Source organism: Asterias rubens, chromosome 17, assembly GCF_902459465.1.
Source record: "Asterias rubens chromosome 17, eAstRub1.3, whole genome shotgun sequence".
NCBI lineage: Eukaryota > Metazoa > Echinodermata > Asteroidea > Forcipulatida > Asteriidae > Asterias > Asterias rubens.
The window spans coordinates 10421446-10433431 of NC_047078.1; the positions used below are offsets into that span (position 1 = coordinate 10421446).

The window sequence follows — 11986 nt, forward strand, 5'->3', positions numbered from 1 at the left end:
TTGGGTTTGAACAATTTGTATGGGGAACTATTGGTTTATCCTAATTGTCGCTAAGCAATCAAAACGGCGTTGAATTGACATTTTGACAAATTTGACAAAAACTGGAAGGGTATTGAATACAAATTTGAATTTGACCTTTGAGTTCCTATTTAAACTGTAAGGTTGTTCCATAAATCCAAACTATCACAACTATCACATCTCTTATGATTTTGATACGTATTTGCAAACATTTTGTGCAAGAACTTTCACTGCACCACCCGAGTTTCTGAAAACCAATTTTTTCAAGATTCTTGCAGTAAACAACTGGAATCGTAGTTCAATTTTTAACAGATAGCTTAATATTTATGCACAATTTTTTACCCTTTCGGTAATGTTTGTATAAAAGTACAAGCTCCCATTGGGAACAATAATCAGCTCTCGAATATTTTTTTGTAAGGATAAAATGGACACAATAGCTTTTCAAGGCTTTTATCTGGCTCAATGCTCATACTAATTAAATGCGAAGGCGTTAGTTTTCGACAATATCATCATTAATGATGAATAAATACAGTTTCCTTTGTGCTTACTAATTAGTATGAGCTAAATTATTTCATCGAAGCTAATGACGATGAAATAATTTAGCTGTATATACAAATGTAGAGCAATGATTAGTTAAAGGCAGTGGACACTATTGGTAATTGTCAAAGACTAGCCTTCACAGTTGGTGTATCTCATCATATGCATAAATAATAACCAACCTGTGAAAATTTGAGCTCAATAGGTCGTCGAAGTTGCGAGATAATAATGAAAGAAAAAACTTCCTTGTCACATGAAGTTGTGTGCTTTTAGATGGTTGATTTCGAGACCTCAAATTAATTCTAAACTTGAGGTCTCGAAATCAAAATCGTGGAAAAATACTTCTTTCTCGAAAACTATGTCACTTCAGAGGGAGCCGTTTCCCACAATGTTTTATACCATCAACCTCTCCCCATTACTCATTACCAAGTAAAGTTTTATGCTAATAATTATTTTGAGTAATTACCAATAGTGTCCACTGCCTTATCATGCAGCAGGTGCATCAATTAATTAATACAACTCATTAACTTTGCGCGGGAGACTCTACAATCTGCCGACAGAGGGCGCGATTCCTATTTAATTACCTAGTCAGATACCCTAAACCAAATTCAACGCTGAACGTACGGATGAAGTCAAGTTTGATAAATCACGTGCTTCCTATTCAGAAACGCACGCTGCTTTGAAACAGAATTTCTCAAAAACATGGACGGAGAGGGTTATTTGCTTCTTCGAGAGAATTTTGTCCGCAATGTGGCTCCATTTTACCTTGTTCTGAAAGTGGAACGGTAGTTATGAAAAGCAAGACATGTCCTTACAAAGTAAATGCAAAAAGTAAGTTTGGAATATATATATTTTGTGTGGAAACCGTGGCTTGTAAAGTTGTGTGTGATGGCTCCCTTACTTGTGCGTTATTTATAAAAAAAAAAGGGGGTAGGCGGGGTCGGGACGTGGCCAAGTAGGCGGTGGGGGAGGTGGCTGATGCATGATCGCACTATACACGTACATGGACTTTGAATATTATACATTCATGCAAATTCAGCTCAATGACTTCGACTCTGATGATGTAAATGACCTGGGACTGATAATTCGTAGTTAACAACAAAAAATGAATATTTTTTTAATAATTTTTTTTTTTAATAAATAAAATAGTAGACTTACAATAACACTAAGTTTTCAATATTAATTTTGTAATTTACATTATATCGGCCTACTACTTCTAGTACTACTCTAGGCCTGTCTGTAGGATTAATGATTTCCTGCCTTTTATATCATCCTTTGTAATGATTGCTTTGGAAAAGTTTCCGTATGGCGCCACCACTTTTTCATTCGATATGAAATAATAAATCTAATTTACCTCAATGAGATATCCTTTTTTTTTGTAAAAATGAGTGAAAAGGTGGTGGCGCCATACGGAAAGTTATCCTATATATTAAATAAAATCAAAATCTTTTTTAGTTGTGGTAAAATAGATTAAAAGAAATACCCATTGCGCAACCACTTTTTCATTCGATATGAAATATTGGGTGCGTTCGATTAGCTTCCCTGGTGTGCTCATCCAAGTGGCGTATTTTATTTTTTTCAAGGATGAACGTGGGCAGATAATTACCCTAGTTCATCCTGGAAAAGTCGCCTATTTCGTTTTCCAGGACGAACGTGTGCAGATGTTTACCCACCCTCCACCTGGAAAAAAACAGACACATCACGTGAGCCTACCCGTGGTGAACTCAGTGCACCTCGGGCCAGCCCCAAGAGCCCCACTTACGGATAGGGTCACTTGGGGCTGAACCGAGGTGCACTGACGTCATGACAAGAAGGCTCACGTGATGATGCGTCTGGTTTTTTTTCCAGGTGGAGCGTGGGTAAACATCTGCACACGTTCGGGCTGTAAAAAAAATTAATTACGCCACTTGGATGAGCACATCGGGTCGACCCAGGGAAGCTAATCGAACGCCCCCATAATAGTATCTAATTTACCTTGATGGATATCCCTTTCTTTGTAAAAATGAGTGAAAAAGTGATGGCGCCATATGGAAAGTTATCCCCATTGACTGTCCGACTTGTCTTTTTTGGAAAAGAATGTTTCAGGTTTTTAAATCTTGATGAGGCATGGTCTGTGCTTTGCAACCTGCTGTGCTGGTGCCGGGCACTCATGATTTCAAAAACGACCGATACACATTTTTTCAATTTTTTTAAAGTTAAAATTACATTCCTTTCTGCCTTTCATAGATTTTCAACAAAATGTAACACTTGTGTAAAGTTTATTAATATCAGTAAAATAAGAAACATGTTTAGCGTCCCGCCCGCTTCCTTTGTACAGGCCACCTCCTTTTTTATTTTTATTTTATTTTTTTAAATTTTTTTTAAAGGGTTATTTTAAACGAACCAGCTAAAACAATCTAAATGTTTTGTCTGACTGTCTTAACCAAAATGTTTCATTTATGTATTGCGTGTTTGAGCAGTAGAAAATGAATGAATGAAAACTCACTTTTTGTCTTCCTTCTCATTACAGCTGCATTACATGGTGTGGTCTATCAATAATCATTCATACCTGCGTCTCAACTCTCGCAAAAATGTTGAAGGTCTTCCCGAGGTCATCAGCCAGAAAGACCTAGGATCACTGGTGAGTGAAACACTGGAGTTTTATCTTAGGAAATGTCCAAATTGATTAGGTTTATATCTTGATGTTTACAGGGATGAGATTCTTCCGACCTTTGTTGGCATTCCGACTTATGAATTTTAGAAATTAGTGCAACCTTTTTTTTTCCACTTCCCACATTTTGACTTTCCCTCTTTTACCTGTTTTATTTTAAGAATCTCTAATCTCTAATCTCTAATCAGACACAATTAAAGTTTACCTTTGTAATTGTTATTATCGCGGATTTTGATTTTGATTTTTCATTTTTTCTTTTAGAGGTTTCATCATTTATATTTAACTCTGAATGAATAAAAAAACATGTACAATTAAAGTCTGTGAAAAGGGTTCACCACCCACAGGGAAACCTCCGGCCATTTTTAAAATTGGGTTATGAAAAAAAAAAGATGCACAAAAGATGACATTTATTAGGTGATTTATTTCATATATGGTTTCTTTTAAAGAATAACCCCAAAATATTAAGGTTCACAGTTTTATTTTATTTCAGGAAAGAAACAAAAACAAATCAGTGCTGGTCAATTATGAAATTGTTTGAAAGAAAAATGCACAACTTTGTTTTGAATAAAATGTGGTTTATCATTAATTTGGTAAATTTTGAAAAAAAAAAGAAAAAAGTTCTTTGTTTGTGCTTGTTTATGTGTATTCTGAGGTTTTATTCCTCTGAAATCAGTGATGAAGGTTTTAATTGAAAAATGTACCACTTTAGTTTAAAAGATGACTTTTTATAATTTCGTAATTTTTGAAAATTAACCTCTTCCCCCCCCCCCCAAAAAAAAAATTAACTCTCTAAGACGAGCAAAAGTCAGTGATATGGTAGTCTAGGTTCCTAGACCATTGGTGTTGCGTGGTCACACACAACGAACGTTCCGATTATGCACGGCAAAAACTGTACACGCTTGTAATGAACGAACGCTAGCGGGCGCTCTGTTTCTCTGATTTCCTGTGCTCACCAAGGTCTAGGAAATTTGCAACGACGGGTCTTAACTTTTTTATTGTTTTTCGGCAAATCTCCCCCGACTTTCCGGTGGAGCCAATCAGAGGCTGCGTTGCGGTTGGCTCATGAATAATTCATCAGTGTTGTGCATGCAGTGTAAATGCATGCAGTAATGCGTTGCATGACTTTTGCTATACTACTCTGCATGTGTGTGTGGGTATATGTTTTTTATCGGAGTATAATAATGTCCAGATCAGTAGGATTTGAAACTTTGCCACATGGTGGAAATACGATAAAGAAAGGTTTGCGGTACCACCACAAACCTTTCTATGTATAATATCCAGATCCAGACTACTGCATTGCCATGATGCAGCTTGAAATGCGATCGTGGCAGGGCCCACACTGATGAAGCCTGTATTGGCTAAACAATTTGCTTATAGTTAGCACAAAATAGTATTGCTTAGCAGAAACTGGTTACCAGCCAATTTTTAATTAAATTTGAAATGTTGTAGACTTATGCGTAGTGCCCACCTACATTTTTGGATAGTAAAGAAATTTTGTACAGTATTTTCTGCCAAACAGATATTAACTGGTGGGCCCTGTAGTGTTATTCACAGTGAAAGTTTTTTAATCTTGGGGGAAGGAAATCTTGAGGGATTCAAAAGCGTCTTTGTGAGAATGTATTTTGAAACGTAACCGTAGCTGCAGATCTTGGAATGTAAGCGTAGCTTGACTCGGGATTGAAACCGTACTTTTTGATATTGTAGCGTAACCTAAACGTATCTTGGAGTGTATAAGCGTGTCTGAGTAGCTGCGTAGCTTAAAACGTAACAGTATCTTTTGGAGCATAAGCATATCTTGGAACGTAATTCGTAGCTGCGTATCTTGGAACGTAAGCATAGCTTGACTCGGGCTTGAAAGCGTACCTTTTGATATTATAATGTAACTTGAAGGAACGTAGACCTAAGCGTATCTTGGAACGTAAACGTAGCTGCGTATCTTTGAACGTAAGCATAGCTTGACTTGGGCTTGAAAGCGTACCTTTTGATATTATAGTGTAACTTGAAGGAACGTAGACCTAAGCGTATCTTGGAACGTAAACGTAGCTGCGTATCTTTGAACGTAAGCATAGCTTGACTTGGGCAACTCATGAGAAATTGCGAATTTTGATTGCTTGTCGGGTGGCGACTACTGCTATTCAACTCCCAGTTATTTGAGGCGAATAGTCAGGTCATAAATTCCACTAGTTGCCCAGTTTAATCATTACCTCAAAAATAACTCTTCATTCACAGAATTAAAAAATAATACTTTGTTTGGCAAAATTATGCTTTGAGGGAATTTTGTTTTAGCATTATTTTTATTTCAACCTTTTATAAAAAATTCTCATAATATTTTTAAGCTACTCACACAATAACACTGTCAATATAACCATGATATAACCATGGAGGTAGATGCGATATTCCTACGTTTTGACATCATCAAAATTACCTGAAACTCATAACAAAAAGAAATTAGGGGGCCATGAATCAAAATGGAGCATATTGGAACGTTGCGATCATAAGAAACAACGGAGTGGACACCCGCAAGCTGGGAGTTCATAGCGCTCGGGATTTAACACCTCCAACCCCCACGAGACACGGCATGGGCGGTACGTGATATTCCACAAGGCTTATTTCACGTTCCGATTGCTCCACGCCGTGGGGCCATACAAGCGTCCGTTACACGGACTCTCTGAATGCTAATCTTACGTTCGATTTTTGACCATTATTTACGGTTTCAAATCGTCACGTATCCGTAATCTGAATAGGTAGTCTATACTTAAAATTTCACTGTTTTCCTTTTAATAGGCCTATAATGACCACGGAATTACTCTTTGAGCAAAGATTATTAAAAATAGCGCACCGATCACATTGACCTTTGACTCGGTCTAGTTTGAATAGTCATCTTCAACCCGTCACGTGATATGAATAATCGAGTCATTTGCATAGTCTGGCCACGCCTTCAATTTGCAAATGTCCTAGACCTTGGTGAGCACAGGACATGGGGAGATCCGGAAATCAGAGAAACAGAGCGCCCGCTAGCGTTCGTTCATTACAAGCGTGTACAGTTTTTGCCGTGCATAATCGGAACGTTGGTTGTGTGTGACCACGCAACACCAATGGTCTAGGAACCTAGACTAGCGATATGGGTTCGCAACCTGTAAGGAAACCCCTGGTCAATTTTTTAACTGTGTTTGATTGAAAATTGCGCCACTTCAAATTAAAAGTTGACATTTGGTAAATCTTTAAAAATATTGTAAACCCCCCCCCCCCCCAAATATTTTGATATTCAAATAGGTTTGTTTTATTTCAGAGGTTTTATATTTTACCTGTGAAACAGAGCAGCAAAAGTCAGTGACAAAGGGTTCGCCACCCGTAAGGAAACCCCTGGCCAATTTTTAAACTGTGTTTGATTGATAATTGCACCACTTCAAATTAAAAGTTGACATTTGGTCAATTTTGAAAAATATCGTAAACCCCCAAATATTTTGATATACAAATAGGTTTGTTTTATTTCAGAGGTTTTATATTTTATCTGTGAAACAGAGCAGCAAAAATCAGTGACAAGGGGTTCGCCACCCGTAAGGAAACCCCTGGCCAATTTTTAAACTGTGTTTGATTGATTGCGCCACTTCAAACTAAAAGTTGACATTTGGTAAATTTTGAAAAGTAACTAAACCCCCCAAATATTTTGATATACAAATAGGTTCGTTTTATTTCAGAGTTTGTTCTATTTTACCTGTGAAAACAGAGGAGCAAAAATCAATGAACCCCTGGCAATTTTTTTTTTATGTAAGGAAAAAGCAAACTTAATTTGTGGATGTATCGAAATCTTTACCTCAGATGAATTCATCGCTACTGTGACAGGGTTTTACTTCTTTCTGTTTTCTCAGCAAGTAGATTCAGTAGAACTATTTTGCTGAAACTTTCACAGTTTTATTTCATCTTTCTATATTTTCTCCATTAATCATTAAAAAAAAAAAAAACTTATGGCCCTAATTTTTAGACAAATTATTATCACAAATTTGTTTATTCAATGCTTGGTTATTTTTCATCACTTCGTAATTTCATTTTTGTATCTGGTCTGGTTTCAGATTGACATGTCATGTGCCTGGTGCGGTCACGATGGACTTCATTTCCACACCAGGCAAACACGATCAGCTGATAAAGAACACACCGTCTTCTATTTCTGCCCATCATGCAAGTAAGTTAATCACTACTTAAGCCTGGTTCATATTTCCTGCAAATGCAAAGTGAATTTTGGCGACACAGCCCTATTTTTTTAGCGGATGTTTCGAAGGGGTTGAACACAGTTCAACTGTTGCGAGTTATTCATTGTGAGTTTGTGACAACCAAATTTGCTTCGCATTCGCAGGAAGTATGAACCCGGCTTTAGGCTCGTAGACCCTGAGAATGAAATAAATGGCGTAGTGATCAGGGGTAACATTGTTGAAGAGCCACGAGCGTCACTGAATTACGGATTTCAGTGCTATAAGAAGATTAGTACAAGCAGAAGTTCACTGTTTACATGACATGTGTATACAGCACAATATGGTTACAAATGCAGCAATCAGCAAAACAGAAACAAACAGAACATGCAATTGGATCTTGAATGATCTACGGTGGACTTTACAAAGAGTTAAGACTAGTCTTATCTCAAGTTAGGACAAGTTACTCGTCTAACTTAGGACTAGCCTTAAGTTTTTAATATCTCCTGGGACTAGTCCTAAGTTAGGACCAGTCCTAACTCTTTGTGAAATCAACCCCAGGATGGTTAGGGTCAAAGGTTTTTTTTTTTTTGTATGTAAAAGTAATTTTATTTTTTATATTTTTTATTTACAGGCATCAAGAGATTGAGTACTACTGAAGAGAATCAACATCTTCGGATCGGTCTACACTGAGAGGAACTCAAAGCAAGAACTCACTGGAACAAGGAGTAGAAATCACCACCGACGACGATGACAACGACGACCAGCCGACGACGACCTGATGCCAGAGAGATGTCTTACTGATGAGGAGGCCGATTTTTTAATTGCCTTTATTGAATGAAAAATGCACCACTTCATATTAGGTGATTTATCAAATGGTAAGTTTTGAACAAGCCCCCAAATATTTGGATTTATATTTTTACTCTGGAAACAGAAGAGCAAAAATTCAGTGACAAAGGGTTCACCACCCGTAAGGAAACCCCTGGCCAATTTTGTAACTGTGTTTGATTGAAAACTGCGCCACTTCAAACTAAAAGTTGACATTTTGGTAAATTTTGAAAAGTAACTGAACCCCCCAAATATTTTGATATACAAATAGGTTCGTTTTATTTCAGAGTTTGTTCTATTTTACCTGTGAAAACAGAGGAGCAAAAATCAATGAACCTCTGGCAATTTTTTTTTTAATGTTAGGAAAAAGCAAACTTAATTTGTTGATGTATCGAAATCTTTACCTCGGATGGATTCATAGCTACTGTGACTAGGTTTTGCTTCTTTCTGTTTTCTCAGCAAGTAGATTCAGTAGAACTATTTTGCTGAAACTTTCACAGTTTTATTTCATCTTTCTATATTTTCTCCATTAATCATTGACAAAAAAACAAACTTATGGCCCTAATTTCTAGGCGTATTATCACAAATTTGTTTTTTCAATGCTTGGTTATTTTTCATCACTTCTTAATTTCATTTTTGTATCTGGTCTGGTTTCAGATTGACAGGGCATGTGCCAAGTGTGGTCACAATGGACTTCATTTCCACACCAGGCAAGCACGATCAGCTGATACAGAACAAACCGTCTTCTATTTCTGCCCATTATGCAAGTAAGTTAATCACTACTTAAGCCTGGTTCATACTTTCTGCAAATGCAACGTGAATTTTTGCGACACAGCCCTGTTTTCTTAGCGAATGTTTCAAAGGGGTTGAACACGGTTCAACTGTTGCGAGTTATTCATTGTGAGTTTGTGACAACCAAATTTGCTTCGCATTCGCAGGAAGTATGAACCGGGCTTTAGGACTGTAGACCCTTTTAGGTTTATCATACAGTTTCCATAGACTGCAAAGGGGTTAGTAGGTACCTGTGAGGGCAGAGATGGTTCTTGTGATTTATTTAGCTTGGTCACTACATATTTGGCTGCACAGGCAGTTTGTTCCCAAGGGAGCTGAGTTGGTTTGATGAATGAAATAAATGGCCTAGTGATCAGGGGTAACATTGTCGAAGAGCCACGAGCGTCACTGAATTACGGATTTCAGTGCTATAAGAGGATTAGTACAAGCAGAAATTCACTGTTTACATGACATGTGAATACAGCACAATATGGTTACAAGTGCAGCAATCAGCAAACAGAAACAAACAAAACATGCAATTGGATCTTGAAGGATCTAAGGTGGACTTTACAAAGAGTTAAGACTAGTCTTATCTCAAGTTAGGACAAGTTACTCGTCTAACTTAGGACTAGCCTTAAGTTTTTAATATCTCCTAAGTTAGGACCAGTCCTAACTCTTTGTGAAATCAACCCCAGGATGGTTAGGGTCAAAGGTTTTGTTTTATTTATGTAAAAGTAATTTTATTTTTGTTTTGTTTTATTTACAGGCATCAAGAGATTGAGTTCTCCTGAAGAGAATCAACATCTTCGGATCGGTCTACACTGAGAGGAACTCAAAGCAAGAACTCACTGGAACAAGGAATAGAAATCACCACCGACGAGGATGACGACGACGACCAGCCGACGACGACCTGATGCCAGAGAGATGTCTTAATGATGAGGAGGCTGATTTTTTAATTGCCTTTATTGAATGAAAAATGCGCCACTTCGTATTAGGTGATTTATCAAATGGTAAGTTTTGAACAAACCCCCAAATATTTGGATTTATATTTTTACTCTGGAAACAGAAGAGCAAAAATTCAGTGACAAAGGGTTCGCCACCCGTAAGGAAACCCCTGGCCAATTTTGTAACTGTGTTTGATTGAAAACTGCGCCACTTCAAACTAAAAGTTGACATTTGGTAAATTTTGAAAAGTAACTGAACCCCCCAAATATTTTGATATACAAATAGGTTCGTTTTATTTCAGAGTTTGTTCTATTTTACCTGTGAAAACAGAGGAGCAAAAATCAATGAACCCCCTGGCAATTTTTTTTTTAATGTTAGGAAAAAGCAAACTTAATTTGTTGATGTATCGAAATCTTTACCTCGGATGGATTCATAGCTACTGTGACAAGGTTTTGCTTCTTTCTGTTTTCTCAGCAAGTAGATTCAGTAGAACTATTTTGCTGAAACTTTCACAGTTTTATTTCATCTTTCTATATTTTCTCCATTAATCATTGACAAAAAAACAAACTTATTGCCCTAATTTTTAGGCGTATTATCACAAATTTGTTTTTTCAATGCTTGGATTATTTTTCATCACTTCTTAATTTCATTTTTGTATCTGGTCTGGTTTCAGATTGACAGGACATGTGCCAAGTGCGGTCACGATGGACTTCATTTCCACACCAGGCAAGCACGATCAGCTGATAAAGAACAAACCGTCTTCTATTTCTGCCCATTATTGCAAGTAAGTTAATCACTACTTAAGCCTGGTTCATACTTTCTGCAAATGCAACGTGAATTTTTGCGACACAGCCCTGTTTTCTTAGTGAATGTTTCAAAGGGGTTGAACACAGTTCAACTGTTGCGAGTTATTCATTGTGAGTTTGTGACAACCAAATATGCTTTGCATTCGCAGGAAGTATGAACCGGGCTTTAGGACTGTAGACCCTTTTAGGTTTATCATACAGTTTTCATAGACTGCAAAGGGGTTAGTAGGTACCTGTGAGGGCAGAGATGGTTCTTGTGATTTATTTAGCTTGGTCACTACATATTTGGCTGCACAGGCAGTTTATTCCCAAGGGAGCTGAGTTGGTTTGATGAATGAAATAAATGGCCTAGTGATCAGGGGTAACATTGTCGAAGAGCCACGAGCGTCACTGAATTACGGATTTCAGTGCTATAAGAGGATTAGTACAAGCAGAAATTCACTGTTTACATGACATGTGAATACAGCACAATATGGTTACAAATGCAGCAATCAGCAAAACAGAAACAAACAAAACATGCAATTTGATCTTGAAGGATCTACGGTGGACTTTACAAAGAGTTAAGACTAGTCTTATCTCAAGTTAGGACAAGTTACTCGTCTAACTTAGGACTAGCCTTAAGTTTTTAATATCTCCTGGGACTAGTCCTAAGTTAGGACCAGTCCTAACTCTTTGTGAAATCAACCCCAGGATGGTTAGGGTCAAAGTTTTTTTTTTTTCAGTAAAAGTAGTTTTATTTTTTTATTTTTTTATTTACAGGCATCAAGAGATTGAGTACTCCTGAAGAGAATCAACATCTGCGGATCGGTCTACACTGAGAGGAACTCAAAGCAAGAACTCACTGGAACAAGGAGTAGAAATCACCACCGACGAGGATGACGACGATGACCAGCCGACGACGACCTGATGCCAGAGAGATGTCTTAATGATGAGGAGGCCGATTTTTTAATTGCCTTTATTGAATGAAAAATGTGCCACTTCATATTAGGTGATTTATCAAATGGTAAGTTTTGAACAAGCCCCCAAATATTTGGATTTATATTTTTAACTCTGGAAACAGAAGAGCACAAATTCAGTCACAAAGGGTTCGCCACCCGTAAGGAAACCCCTGGCCAATTTTTTAACTGTGTTAGATTGAAAACTGTGCCACTTCAAATTAAAAGTTCACATTTGGTAAATTTTGAAAAATAACTAAACCCCCCCAAATATTTTGATATACAAACAGGTTCGTTTTATTTCAGAGTTAT

General features: G+C 37.3%; 1 pseudogene; it reads left to right on the plus strand.

The window, feature by feature from the left end:
* Positions 1-1043: 1043 nt before the first annotated feature.
* Positions 1044-11523, plus strand: LOC117301796 (annotated as a pseudogene).
* The last annotated feature ends 463 nt before the right edge of the window (positions 11524-11986 follow it).